The sequence below is a fragment of the Gorilla gorilla genome, chromosome 21 (genome assembly GCF_029281585.2).
Source record: "Gorilla gorilla gorilla isolate KB3781 chromosome 21, NHGRI_mGorGor1-v2.1_pri, whole genome shotgun sequence".
Taxonomy (NCBI): domain Eukaryota; kingdom Metazoa; phylum Chordata; class Mammalia; order Primates; family Hominidae; genus Gorilla; species Gorilla gorilla.
The window spans coordinates 5087692-5108175 of record NC_073245.2 but is presented as its reverse complement, the minus strand read 5'-3'; positions in this window follow the sequence as shown (position 1 = coordinate 5108175).

The following is a 20484-nucleotide window of genomic DNA, read 5'->3' as shown; positions in this document are numbered from 1 at the left end:
GAAGTTTATAGAGATAGCGATGTAGTTATTTCCAAATTTATATAGAAATCGGTGTAGATATTTCCATGTATATTCAGATAGCTGTGTAGATATTTCCATGTTCATGCAGATTACGGTGTAGATATTTCCATGTTCATCCAGATGCCAGTGTACATATATCCATGTTCATACAAATGGCAGTGAAGATATTTCCATGCTCATACAGATGGCGGTGTAGGTATTTCCATGTTCATACAAAGGACGGTGTAGATATTTCCATGTTCATAGAGATGGCGGTGTAGATATTTCCAGGTTCATACAAATGGCGGTGTAGATATTTCCACGTTCATAGAGATGGCGGTGTAGATATTTCCATGTTTATACAGATAGCAGTGTAGTTATTTCCATGTTTATAGAGATACCATTCTGGATATTTCCATTGATATACAGATAGCTGTGTAGATATTTGCATGTTCATACAGATAGCGGTGTAGATATTTCCATGTTCATACAGATAGCGGTGTAGATATTTAAATGTTCATACAGGTAGCGGTGTAGATATTTCCATGTTCATACAGATGGCGGTGTAGATATTTCCATGTTGATACAGATGGCAGTGTAGATATTTCCATGTTCATACAGATAGCGGTGTAGATATTTCCATGTTCATACAGATAGCGGTGTAGATATTTCCATGTTAATACAGATAGCGGTGTAGATATTTCCATGTTCATACAGATAGCGGTGTAGATATTTCCATGTTCATACCGATAGCGGTGTAGACATTTCCATGTTCCTACATTTAGTGGTGTAGATATTTCCATGTTCGTACAGATGGCGGTGAAGATATTTACATGTTCATACAGATGGCGGTGTAGATATTTCCATGTTTGTACGGATGGCAGTGAAGATATTTCCATGTTCATACAGGTGGCGGTTTAGATATTTCCATGTTTATACAGATAGCAGTGTAGTTATTTCCATGTTAATAGAGATAGCGGTGTAGATATTTCCATTGATATACAGATAGATGTGTAGATATTTGCATGTTCATACAGATAGCGATGTAGATATTTCCATGTTTGTACAGATAGCGGTGTAGCTATTTCCATGTTCATAGAGATAGCGGTGTAGATATTTCTATGTTCATACAGATAACGGTGTAGATATTTCCATGTTCATACAGACAGCGGTGTAGATATTTCCATGTTCATACAGTTAGCGGTGTAGATATTTCCATGTTCATACAGATGGCGGTGTAGATATTTACAAGTTCATACAGATGGCGGTATAGATATTTCCATGTTTATGCAGATAGCGGTATAGATATTTCCATGTTTATACAGATGGTGGTGTAGATATTTCCATGTTTATAGAGATGGCGGTCTAGATATTTCCATGTTTACAGAGATAGTGGTGTAGTTATTTCCAAGTTTATAGAGACAGCGTTGTAGATAGTTCCATGTTTATACAGATAGCGGTGAAGATATTTCCATGTTTATACAGATAGCGGTTTAGATATTTCCATGTTTATAGAGATAGCAGTGTAGATATTTCCATGTTTATAGAGATAATGGTGTAGATAATTTCAATTATATACTGAGAGCAGTGTAGAAATTTCCAAGTTCATACAGATAGCGGTGTAGATATTTCCACGTTTATAGAGATGGCGGTGTAGATATTTCCATGTTCATACAGACGGCGGTGTAGATATTTCCATGTTTATAGGGATGGCGGTGTAGATATTTTCATGTTTACACAGATGGCGGTGTAGATATTTCCCTGTTTACACAGAGAGCGGTGTGGACATTTCCATGTTTACACAGATAGCGGTGTGGATATTTCCATGTTTATGCAGATAGCAGTGTAGATATTTCCATGTTTATATGGATAGCGGTGCGGTTATTTCCATGTTTATACAGGTAGTTGGGCAGAAATTTCCATCTTTATACAGATAGCGGTGTAGATATTTCCATCTTAATACAGATGGTGGTGTAGATATGTCCATGTTTGTACAGATGGCGGTGTAGATATTTCCATGTTCATACAGATGGCGGTGTAGATATTTCAAAGTTTATAGAGATAGCGCTTTAATTATTTCCATATTTATAGAGAAATCTGTGTAGATATTTCCATGTATATTCAGATAGCTGTGTAGATATTTCCATGTTCGTGCATATAGCGGTGTAGATATTTCCATGTTCATCCAGATGTCTGTGTACATATATCCATGTTCATACAGATGGCGGTGAAGATATTTCCATGTTCGTATAGATGGTGGTGTAGATATTTCCATGTTCATACAAATGTCGGTGTAGATATTTCCATGTTCATAGAGATGGCGGTGTAGATATTTCCATATTTATAGAGATAGCAGTGTAGTTATTTCCATGTTTATAGAGATAGCAGTGTAGATATTTCCATTGATATACAGATAGCTGTGTAGATATTTGCATGTTCATAGAGATAGCGGTGTAGATATTTGCATGTTCATAGAGATAGCGGTGTAGATATTTCCATGTTCATACAGATAGCGGTGTAGGTATTTCCATGTTCATACAGATAGCGGTGTAGTTATTTCCACGTTCATACAGTTAGCGGTGTAGTTATTTCCATGTTCATACAGATGGCGGTGTAGATATTTACATGTTCATACAGATGGCGGTGTAGATATTTCCATGTTCATACAGATAGCGGTGTAGATATTTCCATGTTGATACAGATAGCGGTTTAGATATTTCCACGTTTATAGAGATGGCGGTGTAGATATTTCCATGTTCATACAGAGGACGGTGTAGATATTTCCATGTTTATAGGGATGGCGGTGTAGATATTTTCATGTTTACACAGATGGCGGTGTAGACATTTCCATGTTTACACAGATAGCGGTGTGGATATTTCCATGTTTATGCAGATAGCAGTGTAGATATTTCCATGTTTATACAGATAGCGGTGCGGATATTTCCATGTTTATTCAGATAGCGGTGCGGATATTTCCATGTTTATACAGATAGTTGGGCAGATATTTCCATGTTTATACAGATAGCGGTGTAGATAATTCCATCTTAATACAGATGGCGGTGTAGATATGTCCATGATCGTACAGATGGCGGTGTAGATATTTCCATGTTCATACAGATGGCGGTGTAGATATTTCGAAGTTTATAGAGATAGCGATGTAGTTATTTCCAAATTTATATAGAAATCTGTGTAGATATTTCCATGTATATTCAGATAGCTGTGTAGATATTTCCATGTTCATGCAGATTACGGTGTAGATATTTCCATGTTTATCCAGACGCCAGTGTACATATATCAATGTTCATACAAATGGCAGTGAAGATATTTCCATGCTCAGACAGATGGCGGTGTAGGTATTTCCATGTTCATACAAAGGGCGGTGTAGATATTTCCACGTTCATAGAGATGGCGGTGTAGATATTTCCAGGTTCATACAAATGGCGGTGTAGATATTTCCACGTTCATAGAGATGGTGGTGTAGATATTGCCATGTTTATACAGATAGCAGTGTAGTTATTTCCATGTTTATAGAGACACCATTCTGGATATTTCCATTGATATACAGATAGCTGTGTAGATATTTGCATGTTCATACAAATAGCGGTGTAGATATTTCCATGTTCATACAGATAGCGGTGTAGATATTTCCATGTTCATACAGATAGCGGTGTAGATATTTCCATGTTCATACAGATAGCGGTGTAGATATTTCCATGTTCATACCAATAGCGGTGTAGACATTTCCATGTTCATACATTTAGTGGTGTAGATATTTCCATGTTCATACAGATGGCGGTGAAGATATTTACATGTTTATACAGATGGCGGTGTAGATATTTCCATGTTTGTACGGATGGCAGTGTAGATATTTCCATGTTCATACAGGTGGCGGTTTAGATATTTCCATGTTTATACAGATAGCAGTGTAGTTATTTCCATGTTAATAGAGATAGCGGTGTAGATATTTCCATTGATATACAGATAGCTGTGTAGATATTTGCATGTTCATACAGATAGCGATGTAGATATTTCCATGTTTGTACAGATAGCGGTGTAGCTATTTCCATGTTCATAGAGATAGCGGTGTAGATATTTCTATGTTCATACAGATAACGGTGTAGATATTTCCATGTTCATACAGACAGCGGTGTAGATATTTCCATGTTCATACAGTTAGCGGTGTAGATATTTCCATGTTCATACAGATGGCGGTGTAGATATTTACAAGTTCATACAGATGGCGGTATAGATATTTCCATGTTTATGCAGATAGCGGTATAGATATTTCCATGTTTATACAGATGGTGGTGAAGATATTTCCATGTTTATACAGATGGTGGTGTAGATATTTCCATGTTTATAGAGGTGGCGGTCTAGATATTTCCATGTTTACAGAGATAGTGGTGTAGTTATTTCCAAGTTTATAGAGACAGCATTGTAGATAGTTCCATGTTTATACAGATAGCGGTGAAGATATTTCCATGTTTATACAGATAGCGGTTTAGATATTTCCATGTTTATAGAGATAGCAGTGTAGATATTTCCATGTTTATTGAGATAATGGTGTAGATAATTTCAATTATATACTGAGAACAGTGTAGAAATTTCCAAGTTCATACAGATAGCGGTGTAGATATTTCCACGTTTATAGAGATGGCGGTGTAGATATTAAACTGTTCATACAGACGGCGGTGTAGATATTTCCATGTTTATAGGGATGGCGGTGTAGATATTTTCATGTTTACACAGATGGCGGTGTAGATATTTCCCTGTTTACACAGATAGCGGTGTGGACATTTCCATGTTTACACAGATAGCGGTGTGGATATTTCCATGTTTATGCAGATAGCAGTGTAGATATTTCCAAGTTTATACGGATAGCGGTGCGGTTATTTCCATGTTTATACAGGTAGTTGGGCAGAAATTTCCATCTTTATACAGATAGCGGTGTAGATATTTCCATCTTAATACAGATGGTGGTGTAGATATGTCCATGTTTGTACAGATGGCGGTGTAGATATTTCCATGTTCATACAGATGGCGGTGTAGATATTTCAAAGTTTATAGAGATAGCGCTTTAATTATTTCCATATTTATAGAGAAATCTGTGTAGATATTTCCATGTATATTCAGATAGCTGTGTAGATATTTCCATGTTCGTGCAGATAGCGGTGTAGATATTTCCATGTTCATCCAGATGCCGGTGTAGATATATCCATGTTCATACAGATGGCGGTGAAGATATTTCCATGTTCGTATAGATGGTGGTGTAGATATTTCCATGTTCATACAAACGTCGGTGTAGATATTTCCATGTTCATAGAGATGGCGGTGTAGATATTTCCATATTTATAGAGATAGCAGTGTAGTTATTTCCATGTTTATAGAGATAGCAGTGTAGATATTTCCATTGATATACAGATAGCTGTGTAGATATTTGCATGTTCATTGAGATAGCGGTGTAGATATTTGCATGTTCATAGAGATAGCGGTGTAGATATTTCCATGTTCATACAGATAGCGGTGTAGGTATTTCCACGTTCATACAGTTAGCGGTGTAGTTATTTCCATGTTCATACAGATTGCGGTGTAGATATTTACATGTTCATACAGATGGCGGTGTAGATATTTCCATGTTCATACAGATAGCGGTGTAGATATTTCCATGTTCATTCAGTTCGCGGTGTAGATATTTCCATGTTCATACAGATGGCGGTGTAGATATTTCCATGTTCATACAGATGGCGGTGTAGATATTTCCATGTTCGTACGGATGGCAGTGTAGATATTTCCATGTTCATACAGGTGGCGGTGTAGATACTTCCATGTTTATACAGATAGCAGTGTAGTTATTTCCATGTTTATAGAGACAGCTGTGTAGATATTTCCATTGATATACAGATAGCTGTGTAGATATTTGCATGTTCATACAGATAGCGGTGTAGATATTTCCATGTTCGTACAGATAGCGGTGTAGATATTTCCATGTTCATACAGATAGCGGTGTAGATATTTCCATGTTCATACAGATAACGGTGTAGATATTTCCATGTTCATACAGATAGCAGTGTAGATATTTCCATGTTCATACAGTTAGCGGTGTAGATATTTCCATGTTCATACAGATGGCGGTGTAGATATTTACATGTTCATACAGATGGCGGTATAGATATTTCCATGTTCGTACAGATGGCGGTGTAGATATTTCCATGTTCATAGAGATGGCGGTGTAGATATTTCCATGTTTATGCAGATAGCGGTATAGATATTTCCATGTTTATACAGATGGTGGTGTAGATATTTCCATGTTTATAGAGATGGCGGTCTAGATGTTTCCATGTTTACAGAGATAGTTGTGTAGTTATTTCAAAGTTTTTAGAGACATCGTTGTAGATATTTCCATGTTTATACAGATAGCAGTGAAGATATTTCCATGTTTATACAGATAGCAGTGTAGATATTTCCATGTTTATAGAGATGGTGTTGTAGATAATTTCAATTTCATACAGAGAGCAGTGTAGATATTTCCAAGTTCATACAGATAGCTGTGTAGATATTTCCACGATTATAGAGATGGCAGTGTAGACATTTCCATGTTTATAGGGATGGCGGTGTATTTTCATGTTTACACAGATGGTGGTGTAGATATTTCCATGTTCGTACAGATGGTGGTGTTGATATTTCCATGTTCATAGAGATGGCGGTGTAGGTATTTCTATGTTTATGCAGATAGCGGTATAGGTATTTCCATGTTTATACAGATGGTGGTGTAGATATTTCCATGTTTATAGAGATTGCGGTCTAGATATTTCCATGTTTATAGAGATAGTGGTGTAGTTATTTCCAAGTTTATAGAGACAGCATTGTAGATATTTCCATGTTTATACAGATAGCGGTGAAGATATTTCCATGTTTATACAGATGGCGGTGTAGATATTTCCATGTTCATACAGATGGCGGTGAAGGTATTTACATGTTCAAACAGATGGCAGTGTAGATATTTCCATGTTCATGGAGATCGCGGTGTAGATATTACCATGCTCATAGACATAGCAGTGTAGATGTTTCCATGTTCATACGGATGGCGGTGTAGATATTTCCACTTTTATATATATAGCAGTGAAGTTGTTTCCATGTTTATAGAGATAGCAGTGTAGATATTTCCATTGATATACAGATAGCGGTGTAGATATTTGCATGTTCATACAGATAGTGGTGTAGATATCTCCATGTTCATACATATAGCGGTGTAGATATTTCCATGTTCATGCAGATAACGGTGTAGATATTTCTATGTTCATACAGATGGCGGTGTAGATATTTCCATGTTCATGTAGATGGCGGTGAAGATATTTACATGTTCATACAGATGGCGGTGAAGATATTTCTATGTTTATAGTGATGGCGGAGTAGATATTTCCATGTTCATAGAGATGGTGGTGTAAATATTTCCATGTTCATACAGATGGCAGTGTAGATATTTCCATGTTCATACAGATCGCGGTGTAGATATTTCCATGTTTATAATGATGGCGGTGTAGATGTTTCCATGTTTATACAGAGGGCGGTTTAGATATTTCCATGTTTACACAGATAGCGGTGTAGATATTTAAATGTTGATGCACACAGCGGTGTAGATATTTCCAAATTTATAGAGATAGCGGTGTAGATATTTCCATGTTTATAGAGACAGTGTTGTAGATATTTCCATGTTTACACACATATCGGTGTGGATAATTGCATGATTATGCTGAGAGTGCTGCAGATATTTCCATGTTTATACAGATAGCGGTGTAAATATTTGCATGTTAATACAGATGGCCGTGTAGATATTTCCATCTTAATACAGATCGCATTGTAGATATTTCCATGTTGCTACAGATGGCAGTGTAGATGTTTCCATGTTCATACAAATGGCGGTGTAGATATTTCCATGTTTATAGAGAAAGCAGTGTAGTTGTTTCCTTGTTTGCAGAGAAAGCTGTGTAGATATTTCCATGTATATGCAGTTAGCTGTGTAGATATTTTCATGTTCATACAGATAGCAGTGGAGATATTTCCATGTTCATTCAGATAGCGGTGTAGATATTTCCATGTTCATACAGATAGCGTTGTATATATTTCCATCTTCATACTGGAAGGTGTGTACATATTTCCATGTTCATGCAGATGGCGGTATAGATGCTTCCATGTTCATCCAGATGGCGGTGTAGATATTTCCATGTTCATAGAGATGGCGGTGTAGATATTTTCATGTTTATAGAGATAGTGGTGTAGTTATTTCCATGTTTATAGAGATAGAATTGTAGATATTTCCATTTATGTACAGATAGCTTTGTAGAAATTTCCATGTTCTTACAGATAGCGGTGTACATATTTCCATGTTCATACAGATAGCGGTGTAGAAATTTCCATGTTCATACAGATAGCGGTGTAGATATTTCCATGTTCATCCAGATGGCGGTGAAGATATTTCCATGTTCATACAGATGGCGGTGAAGATATTTCCTTGTTCATACAGATGGCGGTGTATATATTTCCAGTTTTATAGAGATAGCGGTGTAGTTATTTCCATGTTTATAGAGATATCTGTGTAGAATTTTCCATGTATATACAGATAGCTATGTAGATATTTCCATGTTGATACAGATAGCGATGTAGATATTTCCATGTTCATACAGATAGCGGTGTAGATATTTCCATGTTCATACAGGTAGCGGTGTAGATATTTCCATGTTCATTCAGATAGCGGTGTAGATATTTCCATGTTCATACAGATAGCGGTGTAGATATTTCCATGTTCATACAGATGGTGGTGTAGATATTTCCATGTTTATACAGACAGCGGTGTAGATATTTGCATGTTAATACAGATAGCCGTGTAGATATTTCCATCTTAATACAGATGGCGTTGTAGATATTTCCATGTTCCTACAGATGGCAGTGTAGATGTTTCCATGTTCATACAAATGCCGGTGTAGATATTTCCATGTTTATAGAGATAGTGATTTAGTTATTTCCTTGTTTATAGAGAAAGCTGTGTAGATATTTCCATTTATATGCAGTTAGCTGTGTAGATATTTTCATGTTCATACAGATAGCAGTGTAGATATTTCCATGTTCACTCAGATAGCGGTGTAGACATTTCCATGTTCGTACAGATAGCGGTGTATATATTTCCATCTTCATTCTGGTAGGGGTGTACATATTTCCATGTTCATCCAGATGGCGGTGTAGATATTTCCATGTTCATGCAGATGGCGGTGAAGATATTTCCATGTTCATACAGATGGCGGTGTAGATATTTCCATGTTCATACAAATGGCGGTGTAGATATTGCCATGTTCCTAGAGATGGCGGTGTAGTTATTTTCATGTTTACAGAGATAGTGGTGTAGTTATTTCCATGTTCATAGAGATAGCAGTGTAGATATTTCCATATATGTACAGATAGCTTTGTAGATATTTCCATGTTCTTACAGATAGCGGTGTAGATATTTCCATCTTCATACAGATAGCGGTGTAGAAATTTCCATGTTCTTACAGATAGCGGTGTACATATTTCCATGTTCATACAGATAGCGGTGTTGACATTTCCATGTACATACAGATAGCGGTGTAGATATTTCCATGTTCATCCAGATGGCGGTGAAGATATTTCCATGTTCATACAGATGGCGGTGAAGACATTTCCATGTTCATACAGATGGCGGTGTAGATATTTCCATGTTCTTACACATGGCGGTGTAGATATTTCGATGTTCATACGGATGGCAATGTAGATATTTCCATTTCATACTGATGGCGGTGTAGATGTTTCCATGTTTATAGAGATGGCGGTGTAGATCTTTCCATGCTGATACACATAGCGGTGTAGAGATTTCCAAGTTTATAGAGATAGCGGTGTGGATATTTCAAAGTTTATAGAGATAGCGGTGTAGATATTTCCATGTTAATAGAGATGGCGGTGTAGATATTTCCATGTTTATACAGATTTCGGTGTGGTTATTTCTATGTTTATACAGATATCGGTGCAGATATTTGCGTGTTTATACAGACAGTGGTGTAGATGTTTCCATCTTAATACAGATGGCGGTGTGGATATTTCCATGTTCATACAGATGTCGGTGTAGATATTTCCATGTTCACACAGATGGCGGTGTAGATATTTTGAAGATTATAGAGATAGTGGTGTAGTTATTTCCACGTTTATAGAGAAATCTGTGTAGATATTTCCATGTATATGCAGATAGCTGTGTAGATATTTCCATGTTCATGCAGATCGCGGTGTAGATATTTCCATATTCATGAAGATGCCGGTGTAGATATGTCCATGTTCATACAGATGGCGGTGAAGATATTTCCATGTTTATACACATGGGGGTGAAGATATTTCCATGTTCATACAGATGGCGGTGAAGATATTTCAATGTTCATACAAATGGCGGTGTAGATATTTCCATGTTCATAGAGATGGCGGTGTAGATATTTCCATTTCATACAAATGGCGGTGTAGATATTACCATGTTAATAGAGATGGCGGTGTAGATATTTCCATGTTTGTAGAGATAGCAGTGTAGATATTTCCATTGATATATAGATAGCTGTGTAGATATTTGCATGTTCATACAGATAGCGGTGTAGATATTTCCATGTTCATAGAGATAGCGGTGTAGATATTTCCAGGTTCATACAGATAGCGGTGTAGATATTTCCATGTTCATACAGATAGCGGTGTAGATAATTCCATGTTCAAACAGATAGCGGTGTTGATATTTCCATGTCCATATAGATGGCGGTGTAGTTATTTCCACGTTTGTAGAGATGGCGTTGTAGATATTTCTATGTTTATACAGAGGGCGGTTTAGATATTTCCATGTTTACACAGATAGCGGTGTAGATATTTCCATGTTGATACACATAGCGGTTTAGGTATTTCCAAGTTTATAGAGAAAGCGGTGTAGATATTTCTACGTTTATAGAGACAGCATTATAGATATTTCCATGTTTATACAGATAGAGGTATAGACATTTCCATGTGTATACATTTGGCGGTGTAGTTATTTCCATCTTTATAGAGATGGCAGTGTCGATGTAACCATGTTCATACAAATGACGGTGTAGATATTTCCATGTTTATAGAGATAGCAGTGTAGTTATTTCCTTGTTTATAGAGAAAGCTGTGTAGATATTTCCATGTTCATACAGATGGTGATGTAGATATTTCCAAGTTTATAGAGATAGCAGTGTAGTTATTTCCATGTTTATAGAGAAAGCTGTGTAGATATTTCCATGTATATGCAGATAGCTGTGTAGATATTTCCAAGTTCATACAGATAGCGGTGTAGATAATTCCACCTTTACAGAGATGGCGGTGTAGATATTTCTATGTTCATACAGATGGCGGTGTAGATATTTCCATGTTTATACAGATGGCGGTGTAGATATTTCTATGTTTATAGAGATGGCGGTGTACATATTTCCATGTTTATACAGAAAGCGGTGTAGATATTTCCATGTTTACACAGACAGCGGTGTAGACCTTTCCATGTTTACACAGATAGCGTTGTAGATATTTACGTGTTTATAGAGATAGTTGTGTAGTTATTTCCATGTATATACAGATAGCGCATAAGATATTTCCTTGTTTACACAGATAGCGGTGTGGATATTTCCATGTTTATTCAGATAGCGGTGTAGACATTTCCATCTTAATACAGATGGCGGTGTAGATATTTCCATGTTCCTACAGATGGCGGTGTAGGTATTTCCGTGTTCATACAGACGGCGGTGTAGATATTTTGAAGTTTATAGAGATAGCGGTGTATTTATTTCCTTCTTTATAGAGAAAGCTGTGTAGATATTTCCATGTATATGCAGATAGCTGTGTAGATATTTCCATGTTCATGCAGATAGCGGTGTAGATATTTCCATGTTCATCCAGATGCCGGTGTAGATATATCCATGTTCATACAGATGGCGGTGAAGATATTTCCATGTTCATACAGATGGTGCTGTAGATATTTCCATGTTCATACAAATGGCGGTGTAGGTACTTCCATGTTCATAGAGGTGTCGGTGTAGATATTTCCATGTTCATACAAATGGCGGTGTAGGTATTTCCATGTTCATAGAGATGGCAGTGTAGATATTTCCATGTTTATACAGATAGCAGTGTAGTTATTTCCATGTTTATAGAGATAGCAGTGTAGATATTTCCACTGATATACAGATAGCTGTGTAGATATTTGCATGTTCATACAGATAGCGGTGTAGATATTTCCATGTTCATACAGTTAGCGGTGTAGATATTTCCATTTTCATACAGATGGCGGTGTAGGTATTTCCATGTTCATACAGATGGTGGTGAATATATTTCCATGTTCATACAGATGGCGCAGTAGATATTTCCATGTTTATAGAGATAGCGGCGTAGTTATTTCCATGGTTATAGAGATAGCGGTGTAGGTACTTCCATGCATATAGAGATAGCTGTGTAGATATTTCCATGTTGATACAGATAGCGTTGTAGATATTTCCGTATTCATACAGATAGCGGTGTAGATATTTCCATGTTCATGCAGATAGCGGAGTAGGTTTCTCCATGTTCATACAGATTGCGGTGTAGATAATTCCACCTTTATAGAGATGGCGGTGTAGATATTTCCATGTTCATACAGATAACGGTGTAGATAATTCCATGTTCATACAGATAGCGGTGTAGATATTTCCATGTTCATACAGTTAGCGGTGTAGATATTTCCATGTTCATACAGATGGAGGTGTAGATATTTCCATGTTCATACAGATGGCGGTGTAGATACTTCCATGTTCGTACAGATGGCGGTGTAGATATTTCCATGTTCATAGAGATGGCCGTGTAGATATTTCCAATTTTATGCAGATAGCGGTATAGCTATTTCCATGTTTATACAGATGGTGGTGTACATATTTCCATGTTTATATACGTGGCGGTCTAGATATTTCCATGTTTATAGAGATAGTGGTGTAGTTCTTTCCAAGTTTATAGAGACAGCGTTGTAGATATTTCCATGTTTATACAGATAGCGGTGAAGATATTTCCATGTTTATACAGATATTGGTGTAGATATTTCCATGTTTATACAGATAGAGGTGTAGGTATTTCCATGTTTATGGAGATAGTGGTGTAGATAATTCCAATTATTTACAGATAGCAGTGTAGATATTTCGAAGTTCATACAGATAGCGGGGTAGATATTTCCACGTATATAGGGATGGCGGTGTAGATATTTCCATGTTCATACAGATGGCAGTGTAGATATTTGCATGTTTATACAGATGGCGGAGTAGATATTTTCATGTTTACACAGATGGTGGTGTAGGTATTTCCATGTTTACACAGATAGCGGTGTAGACATTTCCATGTTTACACAGATAGCGGTGTGGATATTTCCATGTTTATGCAGATAGCGGTGTAGATATTTCCATGTTTTTACAGATAGCGGTGCGGATATTTCCATGTTTATACAGATAGTTGGGCAGATATTTCCATGTTTATACAGATAGCGGTGTAGATATTTCCATCTTAATACAGATGGCGGTGTAGATATGTCCATGTTCGTATAGATTGCGGTGTAGGTATTTCCGTGTTCATATAGATGGCGGTGTAGATATTTCGAAGTTTATAGAGATAGCGCCGTAGTTATTTCCATATTTATAGAGAAATCTGTGTAGATATTTCCATGTATATGCATATAGCTGTGTAGATATTTCCATGTTCATGCAGATAGCAGTGTAGATATTTCCATGTTCATCCGGATGCTGGTGTAGATTTATCCATGTTCATACAGATGGCAGTGAAGATATTTCCATTTTCATACAGATGGAGGTGTAGATATTTCCATGTTCATACAAATGGCGGTGTAGGTATTTCCATGTTCATAGAGATGGCGGTGTAGATATTTCCATGTTTATACAGATAGCAGTGTAGTTATTTCCATGGTTATAGAGATAGCAGTGTAGATATTTCCATTGATATACGGATAGCTGTGTAGATATTTGCATGTTCATACAGATAGCGGTGTAGATATTTGCATGTTCATACAGATAGCGGTGTAGATATTTCCATGTTCATACAGATAGCGGTGTAGATATTTCCATGTTCATACAGATAGCGGTGTAGATATTTCCATGTTCATAGAGATAGCGGTGTAGATATTTCCATGTTCATACAGATGGCGGTGTAGATATTTCCATGTTCATACAGATGGCGGTGTAGATATTTCCATGTTCGTATGGATGGCAGTGTAGATATTTCCATTTTCATACAGGTGGCGGTGTAGATATTTCCATGTTTTTACAGATAGCAGTGTAGTTATTTCCATGTTTATAGAGATAGCTGTGTAGATATTTCCGTTGATATACAGATAGCTTTGTAGATACTTGCATGTTCATACAGATAGCGGTGTAGATATTTCCATGTTCATACAGATAGCAATGTAAATATTTCCATGTTCATGCAGATAGCGGTATAGATATTTCCATGTTCATACAGATAACGGTGTAGATATTTCCATGTTTATACAGGTAGCGGTGTAGATATTTCCATGTTCATACTGTTAGCGGTGTAGATATTTCCATGTTCATACAGATGGCGGTGCAGATATTTACATGTTCATACAGATGGCGGTGTAGATATTTCCATGTTCGTACAGATGGCGGTGTAGATATTTCCATGTTCATAGAGATGGTGGCGTAGATATTTCTATGTTTATGCAGATAGCGGTATAGATATTTCCATATTTATACAGATGGTGGTGTAGATATTTCCATGTTTATAGAGATAGTGGTGTAGTTATTTCCAAGTTTATATAGATGGCATTGTAGATATTTCCATGTTTATACAGATAGCGGGGAAGATATTTCCATGTTTATACAGATAGCGGTGAAGACATTTAAATGTTTATACAGATAGCAGTGTAGATATTTCCATGTTTATAGAGATAGTGGTGTAGATAATTCCAATTTTATACAGATAGCAGTGTAGATATTTCCAAGTTAATACAGATAGCGTTGTAGATATTTCCACGTTTATACAGATGGCGGTGTAGATATTTCCATGTCCATGCAGATGGCGCTGTATATATTTCCATGTTTATATCGATGGCGGTGTAGATATTTTCATGTTTACACAGAAGCGGTGTAGATATTTCCATGTTTACACAGAAAGCGGTGTAGACATTTCCGTGTTTACACAGATAGCGGTGTGGATATTTCCATGTTAATGCAGATAGCGGTGTAGATATTTTCATGTTCATACAGATAGCGGTGCGGATATTTCCATGTTTATACAGATAGTTGGGCAGATATTTCCATGTTTATACAGATAGCAGTGTAGATATTTCCATCTTAATACAGATGTCGGTGTAGATATCTCCATGTTTGTACAGATGGCGGTGTAGATATTTCCATGTTCGTACAGATGGCAGTGTAGCTATTTCTTAGTTTATACAGATAGCGCTGTAGTTATTTCCATATTTATAGAGAAATCTGTGTAGATATTTCCATGTATATGCAGATAGCTGTGTAGATATTTCCATGTTCATGCAGATAGCGGTGTAGATATTTCCATGTTCATCCAGATGCCGCTGTAGATATATTCATGTTCATACATTTGGCGGTGAAGATATTTCCATGTTCATACAGATGGCAGTGTAGATATTTCCAAGTTCATACAGATAACTGTGTAGATATTTCCATGTTCATACAGTTAGCGGTGTAGATATTTCCATGTTCATACAGTTAGCATTGTAGATATTTCCATGTTCATACAGATGGCGGTGTAAATATTTCCATATTCGTACAGATGGCGGTGTAGATATTTCCATGTTCATAGAGATGGCGGTGTAGATATTTCCATGTTTATGTAGATAGCGGTATAGATATTTCCATGTTTATACAGATGGTGGTGTAGATATTTCCATGTTTATAGAGATAATCGTGTAGTTATTTCCAAGTTTATAGAGACAGCTTTGTAGGTATTTCCATGTTTATACAGATAGCGGTGAAGATATTTCCATGTTTATACAGATAGCGGTGTAGATATTTCCATGTTCATACCGATAGCCGTGTAGATATTTCCAAGTTTATAGAGATAGTGGTGTAGATAATTCCAATTTTATACAGATAGCGGTGTAGATATTTCCAAGTTCATACAGATAGCGGTGTAGATATTTCCACGTTTATAGAGATGGCGGTGTAGATATTTCCATGTTCATACAGATGGCGGTGTAGATATTTCCATGTTTATAGAGATGGCGGTGTAGATATTTTCATGTTTCCGCAGATGGAGGTGTAGATATTTCCATGTTTACACTGATAGCGGTGTAGACATTTCCATGTTTACACAGATAGCGGTGTGGATATTTCCATGTTTATGCAGATAGCGGAGTAGATATTTCCATGTTTATACAGATAGCGGTGCGGTTATTTCCATGTTTATACAGATAGCGGTGCAGATATTTCTATGTTTATACAGATAGCGGTGTAGATATTTCCATCTTAATACAGATGGCGGTGTAGATATGTAAATGTTCATACAGATGGCAGTGTAGATATTTTGATGTTCATACAGATGGCGGTGTAGATATTTCGAAGTTTATAGATATAGCGCTGTAGTTATTTCCATATTTGTACAAAAATCTGTGTAGATATTTCCATGTATATGCCGATACCTGTGAAGATATTTCCATGTTCATGCAGATAGCGGTGTAGATATTTGCATGTTCATCCAGATGCCGGTGTAGATATATCCATGTTCATACAGATAGCGGTGAAGATATTTCCATGTTCATACAGATGGCGGTGTAGATATTTCCATGTTCATACAAATGGCGGTGTAGGTATTTCCATGTTCATAGAGATGGCGGTGTAGATATTTCCATGTTTATACAGTTAGCTGTGTAGTTATTTCCATGTTTATAGAGATAGCAGTGTAGATATTTCCATTGATATACAGATAGGTGTGTAGATATTTGCATGTTCATAGAGATAGCGGTGTAGATATTTCCATGTTCATACAGATAGCGGTGTAGATATTTCCATGTTCATACAGATAGCAGTGTAGATATTTCCATCTTCATACAGATAGCGGTGTAGATATTTCCATGTTCATACAGATAGCGGTGAAGATATTTCCATGCTCATACACTTAGCGGTGTAGATATTTCCATGTTCATACAGATGGCGGTGTAGATATTTACATGTTCATACAGATGGCGTTGTAGATATATCCGTGTTGATGGAGATCGCGGTGGAGATATTACCATGCTCATAGACATAGCAGTGTAGATGTTTCCATGTTCATACGGATGGCGGTGTAGATATTTCCATGTTCTTACACATGGCGGTGTAGATATTTCGATGTTCATACGGATGGCAATGTAGATATTTCCATTTCATACTGATGGCGGTGTAGATGTTTCCATGTTTATAGAGATGGCGGTGTAGATCTTTCCATGCTGATACACATAGCGGTGTAGAGATTTCCAAGTTTATAGAGATAGCGGTGTGGATATTTCAAAGTTTATAGAGATAGCGGTGTTGATATTTCCATGTTAATAGAGATGGCGGTGTAGATATTTCCATGTTTATACAGATTTCGGTGCGGGTATTTCTATGTTTATACAGATATCGGTGCAGATATTTGCGTGTTTATACAGACAGTGGTGTAGATGTTTCCATCTTAATACAGATGGCGGTGTGGATATTTCCATGTTCATACAGATGGCGGTGTAGATATTTCCATGTTCACACAGATGGCGGTGTAGATATTTCGAAGATTATAGAGATAGTGGTGTACTTATTTCCACGTTTATAGAGAAATCTGTGTAGATATTTCCATGTATATGCAGATAGCTGTGTAGATATTTCCATGTTCATGCAGATCGCGGTGTAGATATTTCCATATTCATGAAGATGCCGGTGTAGATATGTCCATGTTCATACAGATGGCGGTGAAGATATTTCCATGTTTATACACATGAGGGTGAAGATATTTCCATGTTCATACAGATGGCGGTGAAGATATTTCAATGTTCATACAAATGGCGGTGTAGATATTTCCATGTTCATAGAGATGGCGGTGTAGATATTTCCATTTCATACAAATGGCGGTGTAGATATTACCATGTTAATAGAGATGGCGGTGTAGTTATTTCCATGTTTGTAGAGATAGCAGTGTAGATATTTCCATTGATATATAGATAGCTGTGTAGATATTTGCATGTTCATACAGATAGCGGTGTAGATATTTCCATGTTCATAGAGATAGCGGTGTAGATATTTCCAGGTTCATACAGATAGCGGTGTAGATATTTCCATGTTCATACAGATAGCGGTGTAGATAATTCCATGTTCAAACAGATAGCGGTGTTGATATTTCCATGTCCATATAGATGGCGGTGTAGTTATTTCCACGTTTGTAGAGATGGCGTTGTAGATATTTCTATGTTTATACAGAGGGCGGTTTAGATATTTCCATGTTTACACAGATAGCGGTGTAGATATTTCCATGTTGATACACATAGCGGTGTAGGTATTTCCAAGTTTATAGAGAAAGCGGTGTAGATATTTCTACGTTTATAGAGACAGCATTATAGATATTTCCATGTTTATACAGATAGAGGTATAGACATTTCCATGTGTATACATTTGGCGGTGTAGTTATTTCCATCTTTATAGAGATGGCAGTGTCGATGTAACCATGTTCATACAAATGACGGTGTAGATATTTCCATGTTTATAGAGATAGCAGTGTAGTTATTTCCTTGTTTATAGAGAAAGCTGTGTAGATATTTCCATGTTCATACAGATGGTGGTGTAGATATTTCCAAGTTTATAGAGACAGCAGTGTAGTTATTTCCATGTTTATAGAGAAAGCTGTGTAGATATTTCCATGTATATGCAGATAGCTGTGTAGATATTTCCAAGTTCATACAGATAGCGGTGTAGATAATTCCACCTTTACAGAGATGGCGGTGTAGATATTTCTATGTTCATACAGATGGCGGTGTAGATATTTCCATGTTTATACAGATGGCGGTGTAGATATTTCTATGTTTATAGAGATGGCGGTGTACATATTTCCATGTTTATACAGAAAGCGGTGTAGATATTTCCATGTTTACACAGACAGCGGTGTAGACCTTTCCATGTTTACACAGATAGCGTTGTAGATATTTACGTGTTTATAGAGATAGTTGTGTAGTTATTTCCATGTATATACAGATAGCGCATAAGATATTTCCTTGTTTACACAGATAGCGGTGTGGATATTTCCATGTTTATACAGATAGCGGTGTAGACATTTCCATCTTAATACAGATGGCGGTGTAGATATTTCCATGTTCCTACAGATGGCGGTGTAGGTATTTCCGTGTTCATACAGACGGCGGTGTAGATATTTTGAAGTTTATAGAGATAGCGGTGTATTTATTTCCTTCTTTATAGAGAAAGCTGTGTAGATATTTCCATGTATATGCAGATAGCTGTGTAGATATTTCCATGTTCATGCAGATAGCGGTGTAGATATTTCCATGTTCATCCAGATGCCAGTGTAGATATATCCATGTTCATACAGATGGCGGTGAAGATATTTCCATGTTCATACAGATGGTGCTGTAGATATTTCCATGTTCATACAAATGGCGGTGTAGGTACTTCCATGTTCATAGAGGTGGCGGTGTAGATATTTCCATGTTCATACAAATGGCGGTGTAGGTATTTCCATGTTCATAGAGATGGCAGTGTAGATATTTCCATGTTTATACAGATAGCAGTGTAGTTATTTCCATGTTTATAGAGATAGCAGTGTAGATATTTCCACTGATATACAGATAGCTGTGTAGATATTTGCATGTTCATACAGATAGCGGTGTAGATATTTCCATGTTCATACAGTTAGCGGTGTAGATATTTCCATTTTCATACAGATGGCGGTGTAGGTATTTCCATGTTCATACAGATGGTGGTGAATATATTTCCATGTTCATACAGATGGCGCAGTAGATATTTCCATGTTTATAGAGATAGCGGCGTAGTTATTTCCATGGTTATAGAGATAGCGGTGTAGGTACTTCCATGCATATAGAGATAGCTGTGTAGATATTTCCATGTTGATACAGATAGCGTTGTAGATATTTCCGTATTCATACAGATAGCGGTGTAGATATTTCCATGTTCATGCAGATAGCGGAGTAGGTTTTTCCATGTTCATACAGATTGCGGTGTAGATAATTCCACCTTTATAGAGATGGCGGTGTAGATATTTCCATGTTCATACAGATAACGGTGTAGATAATTCCATGTTCATACAGATAGCGGTGTAGATATTTCCATGTTCATACAGTTAGCGGTGTAGATATTTCCATGTTCATACAGATGGAGGTGTAGATATTTCCATGTTCATACAGATGGCGGTGTAGATACTTCCATGTTCGTACAG